Below are 23,014 nucleotides of genomic sequence, written 5' to 3' on the forward strand. Positions count from 1 at the left end.
GTCAAGGCGAACCTATCTATCCACATAGTCGCTTCTTGATGCAGCGCATCAATCACCTTCCCTCTTGCTTCTTTTTCAGCATACACTTGTGCAAAATCCTCCACTAGCTTTTGTTCATGGGCCATGGACTGGTTCAATTCTTCCTTGTATTGCCCTATGATGGCTAGCATGCTTTGCTTCGTGGCTTCCAAGTGTTGAGCCAAACTCCTTTTGGACCTTGCGCAAGCAACTAACTCTTCTTTTAAGATCATGCCATGCACTCGTGACCGATCTCTTTCCTCTCTTCAGAGCTTGAGCTCATTGTTGCTACCCCACAACGCTCCCCGGAACTTCTCTCGGCCGTATTCCTCCTTGCGGGCCCTTTTGGTTTCTTGTTCAAGGGCTCTTGCAGTGGCCGCGTTTTCTTCTTGTAACACGGTGCACTCCTTCCGGATGTGTGTAGCAGCTGACTTGAACTTCTCCTTGGCGAGTCCCGCTTTCCCTAGCTCTAACTTTAGAGCTCAAACTTCTTCATCTTCCTCCGGAGCTTCGAAGTTCTCCTCATCGATAACTTTCAATTTGGAGAGCCAATCTAAGCCCCGCATGTGAATTCTTAGCCATCCATGATAACCTCCAATGACGTCGTTTCGGATGCCTCTAAGCTCCTTGTCTTTCCTCAACGGACTCCTCCATGCCTTGTGGATTCTTTGTATAACCTTGAGACCTTGCGCGCCTAGATCTCTCATAAGGAAAGGTGAGAGACTTTCTTCGGTCGGCGCTCCCCTCATGGGATATCCTAGCTGTCTTATGGCGAGTGCGGGATTATAATTAATACAACCCCTAGTCCCTATTAGTGGAATGTTAGGATAGTCTCCACACGAGAAAAGAACTTCTTCCTTGCCTTCCTTCCAACGAGGAAACCAATTGATCGTGCTGCCCCCTATCCCAGCCAAATGTTGGTCCCAAACGACTCTTCCTTTTTCGGCGCACGAGCGATAGCTTTGAAGCGGACACGGGTGTCTCGTGTCTTGTCGGAATAGGTGCGAAATGAACCATACACAGAGAGCGGGTAAACAACAGACGATCTGTGCACTGTTTTTCTCACACCTCCAGTCAAAGGTGTCAAACAAATCTGCCAAGATAGCCACGACTGGACTTTCCTTGCTATGGCGATATGCGAGGAAAGCATCAATGGCGGCTAAGTCTACCAAACTGTCAACGTTCGGAAAGAGGACAACCCCAAAAATCAGCAAAGCTAAAACATCCGCAAACGCCCCCCACTTCTCTTGGCTTGCCATATCCCTTGCCTTGTCTTCCAAGTATCTCCGAGGCAGGCCCACTACACCGTTCTGAATTTGCTTCATGCAATCCAACTCCTTTGCTGAATCTCCAACCACAGCTGCGATCTTGCTCAAGGAAGGAAGAAAGCCGGAGAAAAGATACGGTTTTCTCCCCCCAAGAGGACATCCTAATATCTCTTCAAACTCTTCAATAGTTGGTACCATTTGGAAGTCCCCAAACGTGAAACACCTCAACGGCTGGTCGTAGTATTGGGCGATGGATACTACGGCTTCCGTAAATACCTCCACTACGGTCAAATCTAGAATCTTCCCGTAAATTTTGCAGAAGGCTTGTCTTTGGAGGGGTCCCATCAATCGTCCCAATTCCTTGAGGCTAGTGACATCTAGACCTTTAACCTTGACTTGATAAAACCTTTTGCCGTTTTGATTTGTCCCCATCATTTACCTAAAAAAGGGGTGGATCAAGACTCCGACATGAATGATGCGATGCGTATGCATGAAACGGAAAGAAAACAAGACAAAGGGGTAATTCATACATACGAGACCGCAGAGACCCAATTTTAATGCTACGTTTTGGGCATGACGGCGCCTCAACGTAGCATAAAAAAAAAGTTACGTATTACTCTAAAGAAACCAAACATTACTAGCAAAAAAAAAAAAAACTATAAACCACAACATGTATGAGAAAGAATGGCACAGGAGCGTGTTTGCTCTTTGCCCCTATTTGGGAACCTATGGGATAATATCTATGGGTCCCTAATAACTACTCCCCAACCATTTATGACTCACACGGCTGTTTTCTAGAGGTATCATCACTCAAGATAATAATATTGTGGCGGTATGGAATACCAGCGACAACACATTATAAAGAGAGAAAGCTCTAGACGAGGTTTCACTATTATCAAGCAAGTCGGAGACCTAGCATGATGATAGATTCACCTCCACTCCTTAAATTCCCATGAACCCGGGTGTAGGGCCCCTTTTTACTCAAACCCCTGGGTGCTTAGAATGCAGTGTAAAGAATGCGAACTAGACAACAGTTATTTACATTTTACACAGTTCAATAAAAGCACACCCAAAGTTCACAATTCCACAATTCCTAAAATAGGCCTAACTCACAAAAAGATCCCCAGTGGAATCGCCAACTGTCACAACGTGCCCTTCGCGGGCGAGCGAGGGCGGGGCTCACGGGTGCGCTTCCCAAAGGAGGAAAGGTGCGCGGAGTCGCCACCAACGTTTATTTGTGGAAAACGTCGGAAAAACCGAAGGAAACCGGTCAAAAATGAAAATTCTAAGTTCGGGAGTTGTATTTACGCTTGAGAAAGGTATTAGCACCTCTCGAAAGACAACAGCCTATTTTTTAGAATTGTGGAATTGTGTTATCTTAACTTTTTATTTCTTTTTATTTTTTGAGGTCGACAAAAGCGGGGCTTTTGCTCCTACGTACCCTCCTTTGGAGAGGAAATCAGATCTACGTAGTTCTTCCTTATGCGTGAAACAAGTGATTCTTTTACTTTGAAGGGTGACCATTTTAAGGCGTTGGACCTTAAAATGATCCTTTTTTACTTAGTAAGAAACTGATATGATAAACTTTCAAAAAACCTATTTTTGTGGACGAGCTTGACTAGGCGAGTTGATTTTAGCCTTAGTTTCACTTTAGTTATTGGTCAATTCAATTAAGAATGAGAAGTCCCAAAGAGAAAAACGTCCGATTGATCTTACGCTTTTATTTTACTAAAAGGTATTTTTTGATTATTATATTATTATTTTACCTCTTTTTTGATTTCCAACGTGGTTACGGCACGACCGAACGGTCGGAATTCATTTCAAACGAAAGTAACGGATGATACAATTCAAATGATCGATGGAAATTTATTTTACTTTTACATTAAGCGAGAAATGACTTAAATAAATGGCTTAAGCACGTCAAAAGAGGGTATAAAAAGTAAATGAAAACGAGAATAAAAATACATGAAACAAAATGTGGACCACCATGGGTTCATAGAATGAATTGAAAAGCTTGGTTCGAGGTACTTACCCGTTGAAGATCGAAGAACAATGAAGAACGAACGAAGAACGTCGAAGAACGGTTGAAACCTTTTACGAAATTCTTCACGGAAACGTTACGGAAGCGCTTCGGAAGCGCCTCGGCTTAGATTTTCTTCACGGAAACAATTTTTCCAAGCAAATTCGAAAGAAAGAGAAGTGCCTAAGGGGCTGAACCCTTTTCCTTCTCACTTCCTCCCCTATTTATAGCAAAATAGGGGAGATGCTTGCCGCCCAGCTCGCCCAGGCGAGCCAGGTTGCTTCCTCCAGAAGCAACATCCTTCTGGAGGAACCTTCTAGAAGGCCCAAGTGGGCTAGATTGCTATTTACACCCCTTTCTTTACTAAATGCACCCCCCTTTTCTATTTTTTTGTAATTCTTTTTCCGTAACGTTACGAAACTTTACGAATTTCGTAACGATACTTATTTCCCTTCCGTAAGGTTATGAATCCTTGCGGACTATGTATTTACTCCTTTTTTACTTTTTGAAGAAATCACGGAAACTTACGGATTGCGCAAAAACACCTCTTTTTGATTTCCGCCACATTACGGAATCTCACGGAACGCGCAAGCCCGCTTCCTTTCGATTTCTGAGACGTCTCGGGACTTCATTTATTGCATGTCCTCAAGTAATAATCCCCGGACGAAATTAGGGTATGACAGACAGGATCAATGACTTTTCTACATATGGCATTGAAGAAAATGCACATGCAAGTTATGGCATGCCTCACTTTGTTAGGAAAAATGTCTCGTATCACCACGACTAACAGTTGTTGCATCAAAACGTGACAATCATGAGACTTTAAACCAACTAACTTTAGATCTTTGAACTGCATACGACTCTTAATATTTGAAGAGTATCCCTATGAGACTTTGACACAATGCAAACACTGATAGAAACTTATCTTCTCATTTCCAGACAAAGTATGACAAGTTGGAGGCAAGTATATTTTCTTACCATTAGACCTTGGATGTAACTGGTCTCGTATACCCATCTCATCTAGATCTTGACGAGTATTCAAACCATTTTTTGTCTTGCCTGGAATGTTAAGAAGCATGTTGATAACACTATCACACATATTTTTCTCCACATGCATAACATCAATACAATGTCTGACATCTAGATCAGACCAATATGAAAGATCAAATAATATCGACCTTTTCTTCCATATGCAAGTTTTTCTTTTTTTCTTTCTTTTGGGTCTTTCTAAATATAGTATTCATGTCTTCAACCCGCTCAAGAACCTGCTAACCAGTTAACAATATCGGTGCAATTTCATGCTCTTGATTTCCATTAAAAGCTTTTTTTAGTCATTGGTAAGGGTGATAAGGTTTTAGAAAACCTCGATGCTAAGTGTATATTGTTTTTCTTCCATGTTTTAGTTATACGTAGCTTGTGTCTTCTTGACAAATAGAGAATGCACGATGGCCCTTAACACTGTATCCACTCAAATTCCCATATGCTAGAAAGTCATTAACGGTACAAAATAGCATTGCACGCAACTTGAAAGTCTCATTTCGATACCCATCAAACACAAAAACCCCCTCGTCCCATAATTTTGTCAAGTCTTCAATCAAGGGACTGAGATAAACATCGATGTCATTTTCTGGTTGTCTTGGACTCGATATCACCGTAGACAACATCATGTATTTTTGCTTCATGCACAACCAACAAGGCAAGTTGTAAATTACTAGCAAAATAGGCCACGAATTGTGTTGAGTGCTTAAACTGCCATAGGGATGCATTCAATTAGTGGCAAGTCCAAGCGTAAGATTTCTTGCCTCTTTGCCAAAATTTGGATACAAATGATCAATCTTCTTTCACTCGGAGGAATCAGCCGGATGGTGGAGCATTCCATTGCAGTTTCTCCCATCTGCATGCCATGTAAGGTCTTTTGCGTCATCTCCATTAGCAAACAAATGCTTAAACCTTGGAATGATCATAAGATACCACAACACCATTGCTGAGGGGGCTTTCTTTGAGTTTTCGTAACTGTTACACTCATCATTATCTTTCACTTTGTACCGTGATACCCCACACCTGCGGTATTTGTGCATTTTTTCAAACTCATGTATGCACAGTATACAATCATTGGGGCATGCATGAATCTTCTGATACTCTATACCCACCAGACACAATATCTTCTTTTCCTGATAGTAACTTTTTGGCAATGTGTTTTACTCCGGAAGCATATGTGAATCATATAGGTTTTGATGATGCCAAAAGAATTTACTTGATGAAAGCACACATTGTTTCAAGTCAACAAACAAGATCAAGAAAATCACAGATAAGGACTTAGTTAAATTGTTAAAAGAATCTCATTTTTTATTGCAATAGTTTGGCCTCAAAGTCTTTCATCAAAATTTTTGTATCAAGCTTAATCAGTTCAAAAGTAAGATATTTTTGAACTGGTAATCGATTACCGGAGCCTGTAATCGATTACTAGAGAGATCATGAACATGGTTTGTTTTAAATTTTGAACTTATTTGAATGTTGAACTCTGTAATCGATTACCAGCGAAGAGATTTCAGAAAAGATTTGAAAATACATGACTCTTAAGAAATATAACTATATAATCGATTACTAGTGAGAAAATTTCAGAAAAAACTTTTTGAAAAGACACATCTCTTTAAACTATTTTGAAAAGGCACTATGGGCCTATATATATGTGTGTCTGACTTCAAAAAGAAAAGAGATATTTTATAAGAGAACTTAATTGTCAAATTCTCTCTAAATAACAATTGGCCAAACTCTTGCAAATCCATTGAGAATTCTTCTAGGAACTTCAATTTGTATTATCTACTCTAAAGGAGAGAAATCTTTCTGTACATCTCATGTACTCAGTTGTAATCAAGAGATTGTCTATGTCTTGGCTTGTGAGAATCTTGAACACAAGGGTGAGGGATCCCAAGGTGTGTTTCGTTTCGCTCTCCGGGATACTACTTATTTGAGTGGATGCGAAATCTACCAGCAAGTGCACCGGGTCGTCAAGTAAATAATTAAAACGGTGTGAACCGAGTATCGAACTCAGTGAACTTGTTCATTTGGTAAAGGTTTGTTCAATAAGCAGGCATTTGCAAACAAAAATCATGATTGTGAATGAAATTAAAAGTATGTTCTATTCTAATTACAAAACAATAAACGTGAGCAAGTAAGTGTGAAAACAGATATCTAAAGGTGCTGGCTCCTCTTACTGAGCAAATTGATGCAATTAAGGATGTTTCTCTAATTAAAGATGTTTTTGTGTTCTATGCTGAGGGCTCAAGTACTAAACACCGACGTCTCGTGAGTTTAACCTAATTCTAATTAAACTTCATTCGCAGATGTCTCTTGTAGAACTTAGCTTAATTGAACAACTTTATGATCACAGCATAATAAAAACTAAATTACCGCACTCTGTGTCAAGACATACGGTAACCTAATCCTGCTATATCAAGTTCTAAGGAGACAATACATCTTTCAATGCTAAAGCCCCTAACAGTACACACATATGGGTGATCAAGCCATAAGCATGCAATAAATAAGTACTGATAGAAACAATGAACACATAAAACAACCTTAATTAGATAGGGAAATAGTTTACATCAATCACTCAACAAGAATCCCCAACTGAGGATTTAGCCTTCCATAGCAAGGAAGCTCCTTTTACAATGAAGAAGAGGAATTAAGAGAAATTGCTTGCTTACAAAGGAGTGGGGATGTCTCCTCTACCTCTAAGAATCTCACAATCACTCAAAAACTCACAAATCTTCCTAAAAGATCAAAACTTGGCTTCTTTGCTCTGTTCTTTGCCTCTGTGTATTTCACTCTTCAAGCTCTTACGACTATTCAGCGCTCTCTCTCTCTCTCTTTTCCTGCTATTTCAGGCTTAAAAAGGGCTCATTGACCTCAACGTCACGCTTAGCGCCATTCTCGCACTTAGCGCGATTAAGTGAATTTCTGCTCTGCGCCAAACTCGCGCTAAGCCGGGAAGGTGACAAATGACTCATTGAGCGAGTTGATGACGCACTGAGCGCGTGCCTGCGTGACAGATTCCATTCCATATTTCTCCTATCCACTAAGCGCATTGAGCTCGCTTAGTGAGACATCAACTTTAGCACTTCTTCAAAATAACTCCTTTTTGCCTGAAATTGACATTAATTCCATATACAAGGCTTTTACTAAGCACAGATAAAAACAAAGAAAAATTTATTTACAATCCTACAAAAAGAACCATAAATCTAAAGAATGAAACATAAACATAAATCTAAATTATAAAATGTACTAAAGACATCATAATAATAACATTGTTCAAAAAGCAGGGAAATAAAAATCCTGATCCTGTCAATGATCCTATGCAGAGTCCATGGCATGCTCATTTAGGTCTAATGCAGTAGTGCCTGATGGTGAATCCTGAGAAAGAGGCAGGTCTGGCATTGGTGCAGATGGCTCAGTCTGAGAAGAAGACATGTCCAGCACTGAAATGGAAAGCTTTGGTGGAGGCTGTGAAGTCACCTGTGGGGTAGTGTCATACCCTAATTTCATCCGGGGACCATTGTTTGGTGGCATGCAACCTTCGCTTGACTGCCTTGAGGTACTTAACCCCCATTGTTAGGTAATCCTTAAAGTTCTGCAACATTCCGGAAGTAAAAAAGAAACATTGTTGTGCAATCCGTAAAGTTCCGCAACATTCTGGAAGTCAAAAAGAGCATTGCTAAATAATCCGTAAAGTTTCACAACATTCCGGAAAGAAAATGGATGTCATTACGGAATCCGTAAAGTTTCATGAGATTTCGGAAAGAAAACAACCAAAAACACAAAAATGGGGGGGTGAACTTATCAAGATAGGGGTGTAAATAGCAATTCAAGTCTAGGCTCTTCCGGAACATTTTGGAAGTTGGGTTGCTTAAGGAGGAAGCAACTGGGCAGCAAGCTCCTCCACGTTTTTGAAAAATGGTTTCTGGGGCTTCCGTGGCTTCCGTAATGCTTCCGTAAAATTTCTGAAAACCTTGGGTAAGCATATTTCACTTAACATTGGTGAAAGGGAAGAGAAAAAAAGATGAAAATCAAATCCGACACACTTACATAAGGCTTTCGTAACTTTTCCGTAAAATACGAAAAGGGGGGTGAACTTAGTAATTTGGGTGCGCTTAGAAATCTTCATTAAGTCTTTGGGCGGCAAACACCTCTCTTTTTCTCTATAAATAGGGGAGGGGGGCTGTTTCAAAAATACTCATCACCCCTTAGCTATGCATTTCGGCTATTTTGGGCAAAAAACACGTTTTAGTGAAGAAAGATCGAGTCGAAGTGCTTCCATAACGCTTCCGTAAGAGAGTCTATGGAAATTCTTCATCGTTCTTCACCGTTCTTCTTTAATTCTTCGTCGTTCTTCGGTCTTCAACCGGTAAGTTCCCGAAATCGAATCTTTCAATTCATTCTATGCACCATTAGTGGTCCCTACTTGTTTTGTGTACTTTCACTTTAATTTCGCTTAGTTTCAGTTTTCTTTTCTTCCGTTTTTAACGTGCTTTAATCGTTTATTTAAGCCGTTTTCTCACCTAATAAATGATAAAATGAATTTCAACCGATCATTTGTGTTGTAATCTCGTTTAATCACTGTTAAAACAAAATCTAACCGATCATTCACGCTGTAATCTCGGTTAAACCAAAAAAAGCAAAATAATAATAAAATAACCAAAATATCTTGAAAAATAATAATAAAATAATCAAAATATCTTTGAATAAAATAATCAAAAAAATCAATCGGACGTTTTTCTTTGGAAGTTTCCTTGGATCAATTGACTAATAACCAAAGTGAAACTAAGGCTAAAATTAACTCACAAATCAAGCTTTGTCCGCAAAAAATCACTAAAAACCATTTTAAGGTCCAATGCCTTAAACGATCCTCTTTGCTTTTATTGATTAACATGGACCGTTCAAAAGCATAAAATCAACATGTAACTTTACAATTTGCGAGAACTACGTAGGTCTGGTTTCCTCTTCGATGAAGGATACGTAGGAGCAAAAGCCCCGCTTTTGTCGAGCTCGTGAGACGGTTAGAGGTCCAACGCCTTAGCTTTCTCACCAAGTAAAATGGATCATTTTAAGGTCCAACGCCTTAAATGACCCCCTTCCAAGTAAAAAGAATCACTTGATTCACCCCTTTTGAAAGAACTACGTAGGTCTGAATTCCTTATCACAATTGAGGAATACGTAGGAGCAAGGAAAACACCCTTGTCGACCACAAAAAGATAAAAATACAAAAAAGGCATAAAAAGACATAAAAAAATAAAAAGGGAAAATAAAACAAATTGAAGTCATATTTGCACACTTGATTAAAGGCTGCCGTCCCTTGTGACGGACGCGTGGGGTGCTAATAACTTCCCCGTGCGTAAATACAACTCCCGAACCTTTCACGATTAAAAGTTTGTAGACCACACCTTTCCGGTTTTTCTGACGTTTTCCTCAAATAAACGTTAGTGTCAACTCCGCACATTTTCCTTTCTAGGAAGACGCACCCGTGAGCCCTCGCGTCGCCCTCCCGCGGAAGGGTAGGTTGCGACAGGTAGCTACTGTAACATCCTCCTATGCAATGACTGGATCCCCAAAGATGAAAGGCTCAGGTGGAATGGGCTCTGAGGCCTCTAGAATGTCATCCTCCTGGTCCGGTTGAGGCTCCTGGGCTGTAGAGGCATCACCCCTTCCCAAAGGAGAAGGCTGGACTCCTGGCTAGACCACCTTTTGAACAAACTCCTCCACCCTCATAACTAGTCGCTGCTGGACCACATCCTGCAAGCTCTACATAATCAAGAGCTGGCCCTGGTGCAGGCTCTGCAGCATAGACATGAAAGGCTCTGAGCTCTGAGCAATGGGACCTGGAAGTACTGGAGCTACTGGTGGTGAAGGAAGAGCAAAAGTAGAGGGAGCAGGGGCAGCTGAAGAAGATGGGGCCTTAGATCTTCTAGCCCTGGATTTTTGGGTCCCTGGAAAAGTGACCGATGGGTCATCCAGGTTGCAACAAATCTTCTTAATATAGGCCAAATTAATGGTTAGGCTGAGTGTCTCGAAGGTAAGAGAATCTGAGGTGACTCCTCGGGCCTTGCACTGGAGTCTCCGGAAAGGTGTTGAGGGAATCAACATCAAATTTTATCAGGTACCCTCGAACCCTAACTTGCTTTGGTTCTTTGTCATCAGGGACATATAGGTTTGCATAGAATTCTTTAACAATTGCCACATCAATGCTTACCTCAGTCAAGTTAGTCAGTTGTTTATGTCAGTTTCTTCTAATTAATTCTCTTCTGAAATCATCAAACTCAGTGATATACAGCTTGACATTTCTTTCTGGCAGAATGTTTCTAGCAAGCACATTATCTGAGTAACGATCCCAAGCCTCTTGTGATATAAATCTTGATCTATCATAACTAGCCTGAGACACTGAAGCTATGGCTTTTCTCTTACGGGAAGCCATCTGCAATACAAAAGAATCAAAACACAAGATTAGACAGGAATTTATTCAAATTAAAAAGCAGAAAATAAAACTAAAAATCAGACTGGGCGCTTAGCGCAAGTGACTCGCTTAGTGTGCCTTAGGAAAAACTACTCATGCGCTTAGCGAGTGAACATAGATCCAAATTTTTCTACATAATTGGCTTAGCGAGCAGGCTCGCTAAGCCCAATTCCACAAATTTTCAAAATAGATAAGGATTTGCGCTTAGCGCGACTACTCTACTGAACAACACTGGCTTAGCGAGAACAAATAGAAAACAAAGAGATAATTACGCTTAGCATGATAGGGCACACTTAGCGCATAGCAAAACACAGAAATTTTTAAGTGTCCGAGAACACATTACATGCTTAGCGCACAGTCGCGCTTAGCGAGGCCATAAGCAATTGAACTTTCAATCAGAGAAGATGAACGCGCTTAGCGGGATAGGGCCGTGCTTAACGAGTTCATCTGGAAATCAAGATTTTCAATAGAAATGATGAACTCGCTTAGCGCAGCAAGGCGCTTAGCGCACTCATCGCGATTTCCAGAAAAAGCAGGGGCTTCTCACCCCTCCACTTAGGCCCCTATTAGGCCGTCTAACCCTAATCAAAACAAGCACATTGTATCCACAATAAAAACCTAATTCTAGTCTAATGAACAACTAACCTAACAAAACTATGTATGAACAGAAATTCAACCTAACACTACTAAGTTAACAAGCCCAAAGTTTGAAATTTGGAAATAAAATGAAAAAAGTTAAGAAGCTTACTTGTGCTATTGAATATGAGTGCAAAGAGGAAGCAAAAATGTAGGCAATGCAGGGAGGTTGAAGTACTATGCAGAGGGTGAATGCAATGAATGGGAGAAAATGCTTAGAAGAAGTAAAATGGTAACTGCCTAAGGCAGTTGCTTATTTGCTGGCAGTTTCGAATGACTCGCTTAGCGCACGGACTCGCTAAGCGAGTCAATATGACGTTTGAGTTTTAAAGCTCATGCGCTTAGCGGATCTGCTCGCTAAGCCCAATACAAAATTATGAAATTCCAGAGAAGCTTTTGGGCTTAGCGCGAAGGTACATGCTTGGCAAGTTCTGCAGCTCTGATTGGTCCTATAACTCTCGCTTAGCGGGCCAAGGCCGTGCTTAGCGAATAAAATGCTCCTTGAATGCAGTAGTGGCCCGGGCTTAGCACGTCCGTCAAGCTAAGTGCTATTCCAAACAGAGAAGGAATTAGGCTTAGCGAGAGGACTCGCTTAGCCCAATTCTCGAAATTAATCAGACAGAGAAGAATAGCGCTTAGCGTGTCATCACGCTTAGCAAAACCAGACTTGTGCGCTTAGCGAGATGACTCGCTTATCCCAATTCCAAAAATTAAACGGACATAGAGTTTATTGGGCTTAGTGCACAGGTCACGCGCTTTGCAGGACCATACAACCAATAATCAGGGGTCAATGCGCTTAGCGCAAACAACAGCTTCACAACTTCACAAAAGCTTTTTAACCCCTTTTCCAATACTAAACATGTTGAATTCAAACAATCACAAGCAATCAAACTTAACTAAATGCAAGAAAACAGAATTAAAAAGGGCTAGGTTGCCTCCCAGTAAGCGCTCTTTTAACGTCATTAGCTTGACGCAAAAGTCTTTGTCAGCCCGAATCAAGCTTGGTTCTCTCCGTCAGAACCTTCTCTTCACTCTCCTTCACCTCTAGACAAACATCCTGGTCCAGCAATGTCCTTTCTTCATCAAATAGCTCAAAGCTAATCTTTTGGTCTTCAATACCCATTTCTAGCTTCTTTTTTCCCATGTCTACTACACAACTTGCAGTAGCCATAAATGGATGTCCCAAAATTAACAAAATACATGTATCTTCCTCTATGTCCATTACCACAAAGTTAGCGGGAAAGATAAGGTGTTTGACCCGAACCAAAACATCCTCTATTACTCCATAGGGTCTGGTGATGGAGTGATCTGCTAACTGTAAAGTCATCCTAGTCAGCATTATCTCCAACTCTCCAAGCCTCCGGCACATGGAAAGCGACATCAAATTAATACTGGCTCCCAAATCAATAAGAGCCTTGCCAACAAAAACTTCACCAATTACACACGGAATAGTCACACTCCTAGGATCTTTGTGCTTAGGTGGAAGAATCCTCTGAATTACAGTACTGCAGTTTCCTTCCACAATGATGTTTTCACTGTGAATGTAATTATTCTTCCGTGTGAGCATATCTTTTAAAAACTTATAGTACAACAACATTTGTTGAAGAGCTTCTCCAAAGGGCATAGTATTCTCCAATTTCTTGAAGATATCAACGAAACTAGCTAGATGTCGTTCCTTGTCTTTCTTTGTTGGTACCAATGGATATGGCACCTCCTCCCTTTTGCTTGGACTTGCCTCCTTTCTTTTTTCTCTATCCAGTTCACTCTTGGTCTTGTTCTTCTCTTCTTTTCTCTCATTCTCTTTTTCTTTTTCATTTTTTTCATTTTTTTCATTTTCTTCATTTTCTTTTTCTTTCTCTCTTTCTTTTTCTTTTTCTTTCTTTTCCTTCTCACTTATTTATTTTTCACTCACTATTATTGGTATCTCCTTCTGTTGATCATCTTCTACTTCCACTTCTTCCTCAGTCTCACTCAAAGGTTCCACCACTGGGTCAATTTCTGGTTCAGTCACCAGCTATTGTTTTTCTTCACCTATCCTCTTCTCACCTTTATTCATGCTCACCATTTTGCTTGTAGTCATAACAACCTTGCACTCCTCCTTAGGATTCTTCTCTGTGTTGGCTCCAAAGCTGCTTGACGGTCGGTCTGCCAGTTGTTTTGCCAATTGTCCCACCTGGACTTCTAGATTCTTGATGGCTGACTTTGTGCTCTTTTGATTGGACATGGATACTTGCATGAACTGAGCAAGAGTCTCTTCCAGCTTCGTCGTTCTGTCATAGAGACTACGCCCTTGTTGTTGTGGCTTGTGACTGATTACTAGGGTGAGTTCTCCATTGTCCCTGTTACTGATTATATTGTTGGCCATGTTGAAATCCAGAATATCCACATGCATTAAAGTTTGGTCTTGGCTGGTTCCCCATATAGTTCACTTCATGTGTTGTATCTTCTGTGGGAATGCAGCAGCCAAAATCATGTGCTCCACCATATATAACACAACCTGCAACCTGCAAAACAGAAGAGGGTGAAGATTGTCCAACATGCAATTGAGTTGGCAACTTACTTAGTGTTTCAGTTAAAGCTTCAAGTTGCTTGGATGGCAACTTGTTTTGGGCCAACAAAGTGTCCTGTGATGAAAGCTTCAGCAGGCTTCTTTTGGTTGGGATGTGTGCTCTATCACGCAAGATTGCATGGTCACTAGCAGCCATATTCTCAATCAATTCCATGGCTTCTTCAGGGGTCTTCAATTTTATTTTTCCCCCTGCAGAAGCATCTAAAAGTTGTTTGGATTGTGGCCTTAACCCGTCAATGAAAATATTAAGCTGGATTGGTTCTGAAAATCCATGAGTAGGCGTCTTTCTTAGTAACCCACGAAATCTTTCCAAAGCCTCACTCAAGGACTCGTCTGGAAATTGATGAAAGGATGAGATGGCAACTTTTCCTTTAGCAGTCTTGACTCTAGGAAGTATTTCTTCAAGAATTTTTCAACCACTTCATCCCAAGTCTTAAGACTGTTACCTTTAAATGAATGGAGCCATCTTTTTGCCTTTCTAGACAAGGAAAATGAAAACAAGCTCAATCTAATAGCATCCTCAGGCATGCCAACCAGTTTGACAGTGTTGCAAATCTCAATATAAGTGGCTAGATGTGCATATGGGTCTTCATTTGGTAGACCATGAAACAAATTGTTCTGAATCAACTGAATTAATGAATGTGGATAGGTTATATTCTGTGCTTAAACCTCCGGCCACGCAATGCTAGTAAAGAATTGCAACACAGATGTACTTGAGTAATCTTCCAAGGTCACTCGTCGAGGTTGCTCTTCAACCATGACTTTGGCTTCAAATTCTGCTGTTTGAGATTCCTTGGATGTAGGTGAATTAGAAGATGATGACTCAGAAAAGTGAGCATCTTCAAGGATTGATGCTACTGTTCTGTCGTGCAAAAACTTTCTTTTTCTCTCTGCGTTGTTTCTTCTGAAGGTTGCTTCAATTTATAAATCCAATGGAACCAATTCACCTGCAAAAGATATACGCATGTAAACACTAACAAGAATAGCAGTTAACCAATTCAAGAAGAAAATAAATTCTGAACTAAACAAATATTAACAAAAACAAAAATTAATAAATCAAAGAATAATGAATTAATGCCTTCAAACTGAACTAAACTTTCCAGATGGAAAAAGTTCCCCGACAACGGCGCCAAAATACTTGTTTCGCTCTCCGGGATACTACTTATTTGTGTGGATGCGAAATCTATCGACAAGTGCGCTGGGTCATCAAGTAAATAATTAAAATGGTGTTAACCGAGTATCGAACTCAGGGAACTTGCATTACTCATTTGGAAAAGGTTTGTTCAATAAGCAAGCATTTGCAAACAGAAATCATGATTGTGAATGAAAGTAAAAGTATGTTCTATTATAATTACAAAACAATAAACGTGAGCAAGTAAGTGTGAAAAAAGATATCTAAAGGCGTTGGGTCCTCTTACTGAGCAAATTGATGCAATTAAGGATGTTTCTCTAATTAAAGATGTTTTTGTGTTCTATGCTGAAGGCTCAAGTACTAAACACCGATGTCTCATGAGTTTAGCCTAATTCTAATTAAACTTTGTTCGCAGATGTCTCTTGTTGAACTTAGCTTAATTGAACAGCTTTATGATCACAATACAATAAAAACTAAATTACAGCACTCTGTGTCGAGACATACGGTAACCTAATCCTACTCTATCAAGTTCTAAGGAGACAATATATCTTTCAATGCTAAAGCCCCTAACAGTACACACATATGGGTGATCAAGCCATAAGCATGCAATAAATAAGTACTGATAGAAACAATGAACACATAAAACAACCTTTATTTGATAGGGAAATAGTTTACATCAATTACTCAGCAAGAATTCCCAACTAAGGATTTAGCCTTCCATAGCAAGGAAGCTCCTTTTACAATGAAGAAGAGGAATTAAGAGAAATTGCTTGCTTACAAAGGAGTGGGGATGTCTCCTCTACCTCTAAGAATCTCACAATCACTCAAAAACTCACAAATCTTCCTAAAAGATCAAAACTTGGCTTCTTTGCTTTGTTCTTTGCCTCTGTGAATTTCACTCTTCAAGCTCTTACGGCTATTCAGCGCTCTCTCTTTATTTTTTCCTGCTATTCCAGGCTTAAAAAGGGCTCATTGACCTCGACGTCGTGGTTAGCACGAGTAAGTGAATTTCCACTCAATGCCAAACTCGCGCTAAGCCTGGAAGGTGACAAACGACTCGCTAAGCGAGCTGATGATGCATTGAGCGCGTGCCTACGTGATCGATTTCCTTCTAGATTTCTCCTATCCGTTAAGCGCGTTGATACCTTGCTTATCGGATGACACTCGCTAAGCGCATTGAGCTTGCTTAGCGAGACATCAACTTTAGCACTTTTTTAAAATAACTCCTTTTTGCCTGAAATTGAAGAGAAATTGACATTAATTCCATACACAAGGCTTCTACTGAGCACAGATAAAAACAAAGAAAAATTTATTTACAATCCTAGAAAAAGATCCATAAATTAGGGAAAACATATACATTTTATAAAAAATTTCTATACAAAAGTTAGTCGTATAAGACGACTAACATGTTCAAAGACTGTAAAGGATTTACAGACATAGTGAAAAATCTCATGTGGGTCGCTTGAGGACTGGACGTAGGCACGGGAAATGGCCGAACCTGTATAAATCGAATTTACAATTCTCCCTTCCCTTATCTCATTTATTTTATTGCAACTGATTTTTTCTTGCACGTTTAAAGAATATTAATTAACTTAATTGTTGCTTCTTCTTCTACATTTTGAGCCTATCATATATCATTTAAAAGGGGATTAAAAATATTGTTAGTCGAAAATTTTAAAACTTAATTCAGCCCCTCTCTTAAGTTATTGAGGCCACTTGTCCAACAGCATATCATGCATTACTTGAAGCAGTGAACTGAAACTTTTGTCACTCCACCCATATCTGGCCTTCACATTAACCAGACTTAACACCGTTGACAATAGCGTCAACGACTTGTTGCACCCCAGATAGAAAGGCTTATTCAAATCACTTTGCAATGTATCATACATAGGGGCATGTACTTGCTAAAAAGACTCTTGTCCAAGATCACGAATCATATCCTCTAAGCAATCTCCTATTTCTACATCAAACGGTTCAGATTGGGACTCCCTCTTCATGTCTGTCAATTCACCATGCCATATCTACATTTTATAACTTTTCTTAATCCCATCACACAGTAGATGTTCTCATATGTCGTCAAGTACTTGTCGTCTCCTGTTCAAACAGTTTATACAAGGACAAAAATATTTTCCATCCTTATAAGGCCGACTTCTTTCGCGGGATAATTCGAAGAATTGTTCCACGCCTTCCTCACACACAGGGCTCATGCGACTTGCATTCATCCAAATTCAATCCATCTAATTAATAACTCTATGATACTCACAAAGTTTTTCAATGCATGAAAAGCTCACTTTTTCATTAAAGGTGTGGCCCTATCCCATTTAGTAAGACATTTTTTATAGTAGATTCATGCGTCAAGGTTAAGTATCTTTTCTTAAATTTGATGAAATTTCGGCAGCATTTCGCATTGATCTCCAAGTACACGACATGTAAGCGGTGAGATTAATTCCAAGACAATCAAGTATGCACTCAAAGAACAAAGAGAAATGCATTGTACTGAAATTTCATCAATTTTAAGAAAATAAACTTAACCTTTACGCATGATGTACTATAAAAATATGACTTTTCCCAAACTTTCCAAATGAACAATTCAAGTTTCAATACAACGATTAATACAAACTGTTCATAAGAATCATTGTATTCAATCTCAAACGGGAATCTAAGGTTTACTCATGATGAACATTAATCACATAAAACAAGGTAAAAAAGGACTCATATGAAAAAACAGCCTAACAAAAGTATGAAAGATATTTGTACCTGTGATAATGCTCACTAACAGTCTCCAACAATGAATATGATCACGATGCAAACAACAAAATGAAAAGTGCCTACAAATTTACATTGAACATGTTAATAGAAAAACCTTTAAAAATACTAACATAATACATAAGCTAATGTTATTTAGCTGATGATTTTTAGGAGTTGCACCAAAGTCAGTTCTTGAGGTCATGGATATGAAGGATCTCAAATTAGCTCATGCCAAAAGCCATTTGCAGGTATGTAATGTTCGATTTCTCTATCTCTCTTTCTCTTGTGTTTGTTTTGGTGTCTAAGAGGCACATTAGTCGATGAATAAAGCAGTGAATGTGGGAGTGGATGAATTTAAAGACTGTATATGTGAGCTTAGTAGCATGCCACCACCCACCAATAAATGTGAGTGGTGGGTAGTTAATGAACAGTACTACACTTTTAGTAGTGCAATAGTAAATGCCAAAGGTCACAACATATGATGGGCTCACCAAGTCAGTTCTAATAACTAATTTGTCAACCAGCCCCAATTAAATCTCAATCCATTGGAACTTTTTATTTTTTGGAAGTGAGAACACCTTTGCACTGTAATTTAAGATCTAAGAGGACATAACAACAATAGCTAAGTTCATTGAGGATATAGAGACTAGATATCTTGTCACAATGTTGCCACTATGAATCATGTTAACTTTGAATGTTTACCAACAACTTAACTAGAGGATATGATAAATCCTAAAGGCTACCTAATTCAATCTATTCTAATAATCTAATTCACATAACAACAAAAGATAAAAGGGTTACTAACAAAATTCCAACACCAAAAGTTAGAATATATAGATTACAAATTTCAAAGGGTCTATAGTTACAACTTACAAAATGCCTTAAATAACTGCAATAAATGCCTAAAGAAAAGAAAAAGAAACAACCTCAAATTTGTGTTAAACACATAAGCCAAGGAAAACATTAATTAGCTTGTAAAGGAGACAACCCTTAAAAGTGAAGAATACAAGGTATACGAAATAAGCCAATATTTTGGAGCTGAGATGTACAATGTTTCCATTAATCTAATAATAATGATCATATCATTTTCATGTGCCTTTAAAAATCAGCCTCATTCCCTCAATGTCTTCCTTATTATATTATGGGTAAATACATAATTGTCTTCAAAAGTGGTAACCTTTGTTGATTTAGTACCTAAAAATATGCATGTATACATAATTTATTTCTCAAATTTGCAAATTTCAAGACAAACAAGTCTTCTTTCGTGAAGTCGACCAAATATGAGTACTAAAAGTTGTCATAAAATAGACAGATTTTGGAATTACATTGTTATCTACATGTAAACTTTTAATTACCAAATCAACACAATTTTCCACTTTTAAGGAAGAAATTAAAAAATGAGGACTTAAAATGACTTGAAACCTGTCAAATGACTGTCCTTAAGATTATTTTTCTCTATTCTCTACCTGAAATCTCCAACATTACATTCAATGTACCCCAATTACATGTGTACATATAGGTAATTAAATAATTGTATAAAAATGTGAAAAATGTAAACTCTTTTAGGTTTTTTCCTGCTCTTGTTGCGAATTGCATTGAAATCTTACAACGAGATTCCAACCTCCAGTAATTCTGACAAGCATATAGCTAAGCTAACTTGATGACTATTTTTTTCCTAATATATTTGGGCAAGGACTTATTTTCAAACCTTGTTCCCAACTTTCAATTTTTACTTTTCCCTCTCACACGTAATTGATCACCATGTCAACTCTCGTAATTTAGTGGGGTCCCCTCCTCCTAATAAGTATGCCTTGCACAAAAATTGCATCACTCAAAGAAATAATCAAGAAAAGAAAAATAAAAACTATGGTTCATGCAATCATAAGGACATTCATAAAAACTATGGTTCTCATTCTCGAGAAAAACCACTCATTAGCTTCTTGAGAAAAATAATCTTAAGGACATTCATAGATTCGGAAATTAAGTTATATACACATAAACTTTGAAGGGATAAATCAACATAGGTTGCCACATTTAAGGATGGAATTGTATATTGACTCTTATCTGATGTTATTTAGCTGATGAATTTTAGGAGCTACACCAAAGTCAGTTCTTGAGGTCATGGATGTGAAGGATCTTACATTAGCTCATGTCGTGGATTTAAAACTAAATTCATAAAATGCAAACTCAAAAGAAAGAGACAAAGAAAATGAAATTCATGTGAACAAAGGTTCACTACTACAAAATGTAGATTTAACATCGCTATGTTAACATCGGTTTTATAAAAAACCGATGCTAACAAAAATGTGATGGCATAGTTGTAAATAATGTTTGTTAACATAGGTTTTTCAACAACTGATGTTAATGCACTTAGTTTAACATTGGTTTTTTGAAAACCCGATGTCGAGAAATGATAAGTTAACATCGGGTTTTTTCAAAAAATTGATGTTATCATTAACATCATTTAGTTAACATCGATTTTTAACCGATGTTGTTAAACTGATAAGTTAACATCATTTTTTTTATAAAAAAAAACAAGTTAACATTGGTTGTTAGTGAAAACCAATGTTAACAAACTCAATTTTCAAAAATATTATTACATCTACGCCCTAAGTCACTCACTTTGTCTCGTGCCCTCTTCTTCTCTGTCGCAGCTCTGGTGTTGCCCTCATCTTCCCTTCGTCGCAACTCACGATGTCGCCCTTGTTTTCATAATCCACTGATGGTGTCTCCCTTTTCTTCGTAACCCACTGATGGTTCGTGCCCACCCTTGTGTCTCAACTCCTCCACTCGCGGACATTATTTGGCTTAATCGCCAAGGGTGAATTTCCTTTCTTCGGCTTCAATTTTTCTGTTGTTGTTAGTTGAGTTTGTGAACTAGAATGTTGCATTGCATTGTTTTAGGGTGACATGGGGTATAGAGGGAAGCAAGTTCTAGGTTCGCTTCATGATATGAAAAGGGGTAACTATGTAAGGTTATACGAACTTATGACATAAGAATTTCAGTCCTCTTACCTCCTCTATAGTGTCTATGGTAGCTAGTCTGCATTTGGATTTATACTATCAGACTTATGTTCAAGTTGAACTTGCTGAAAATTGAGAAATGGGGTTTCTTTTTTGTTGTTGTAGGCCTTTTTATGATACTTTGATCTTCTAGCAAATTGTTTTATGAGCATGATGTATGCAAATTTCCTTCTGTAATAGTACTCAATACCTTTTCAAGATAATGGTTTGTTAACTAAGGATATGGAAGTTAGAATAATTTTAGGATAATGGTTTTGTTGGGTGGGTGTTAGGATATGCAAGTTGAAATAGTTGGTAAGACCGTAGAGAATCTTTTCAGAAATAAGATTTGTAAAGCTTGTAGCATTGGTTGCATAAAATATGACCATAGTAATAGGGTATGCAGCTCATTTTCCTTAAATTTTATATGTTAGAGAGCATTTTTTAAGAGAATTATGTTGATTGTATCATATGTATGAAAAGTATGGCAATTGTACTTGAATCTTGTATCACTTTAAACAAATTAGATACTCTTTTGATGTAATATTAGATAGTGATAATAGGAAATATAATGTGGTTTTGCTCTATAGATGCTGTATACATTTTTCATTTATTGCAAATTCAAAGTTATTTGAGCCAGAAGGAGGCTTTTGGTCTTGCAAGATTGAAATGAATGTGAATAGGTATTTTCCATTGTGTATTCATGAAATTTGGTTGGTTTAATTCCTTGTCTCCATTTTTTGTTGTTTGAAACTTGTAATTCAATGGTAGTAAAGAACTTAATGTCTTCAACTAGACAATTAGTTGCTCTTTGCCTTTGGTATTATGTTATTTACTTGTATAAAGTCAGGGATTCTGGATCATGGTGGTTTTGGACTATGCTGGCTGCATCGAGGAAGTTTTATATCTAAAGTTTTTTGGAATGATAATTGATGTAGGTGGTGATTAAGTTCTTTATTGGATTGATTCTCTATTTTTCGATCGTGCTGCTCATCATTATAGGTACAAATGTATTTTTGTAAACTTTTGATGCTCTTGTCTGTTACCAATGTTGTTGATGCTCTTGTTTGTTACCAATTTTGCAAACTTGTGTTGGCTGCATCGAGGAAGTTTTATATCTAATGTTTTTGGGAATGATGATTGATGTAGGTGATTATTGAGTTATTTATTGGATTTCTGATTTGTTTTTGGAACGTCTGCTTATCATCATAGGTACAAATGTATTTTATAAACTTTTTATGCTCTTGTTTGTTACCAATGTTTTTTATGCTCTTGTCTGTTACCAATTTTGTAAACTTGTGTTGGCTGCGTCAGGGAAGTTTTATATCTAATGGTTTTGGGAATGATGATTGATGTAGGTGGTGATTGAGTTCTTTATTCGGTTGTTGCTCTATTTTTGGATCGTGCTGCTCATCATCATAGGTACAAATGTATTTTGTAAACTTTAGATGCTCTTATCTATTACCAATGTTGTAAACTTGTGTTGGCTGCATCAGGGAAGTTTTATATCTAATGTTTTTGGGAATGATGATTGACGTAGGTGGTGATTGAGTTCTTTATTGAATTGTTGCTCTGTTTTTGGACCGTGCTGCTCATCTTCACAGGTACAAATGTATTTTGTAAACTTTTGCTGCTCTTGTCTATTACCAATGTTTTTATTACTTGTTCACTGCGATAAATGAGAATTGATATATGCTATACAAGTAATCTTCATCATGAGTGAACCTTAGATTCTCGTTTGAGATTGAATACAATGATTCTTGTGGACAGTTTGCATTAATTGTTGTATTGAATCTTGAATTGTCTGTTTGGACAGTTTGGGAAGAGTCATATTTTTATGGTAGATTCATGTGTTAAGGTTAAGACTATTTTGTTGAATTTGATGAAATTTTGGTACATTGCATTTCTAGTTGTTTTCTGAGTGCATACTTGATTATCGGTGAAGTAATCTTACCGCTTTCATATCGTGTAATTGAAGATCAACGCAAAATGCTGCCAAAATTTCATAAAATTTGACAAAAGATACTTAACCATGAGCTATGAATCTACCATAAAAATATTTTTTCTTGAATGGGATAGGACCACACCTTTAATGAAACAAGTGAGATCTTCA

Source organism: Glycine max, chromosome 15 (assembly GCF_000004515.6).
Source record: "Glycine max cultivar Williams 82 chromosome 15, Glycine_max_v4.0, whole genome shotgun sequence".
Classification (NCBI taxonomy): Eukaryota; Viridiplantae; Streptophyta; class Magnoliopsida; order Fabales; family Fabaceae; genus Glycine; species Glycine max.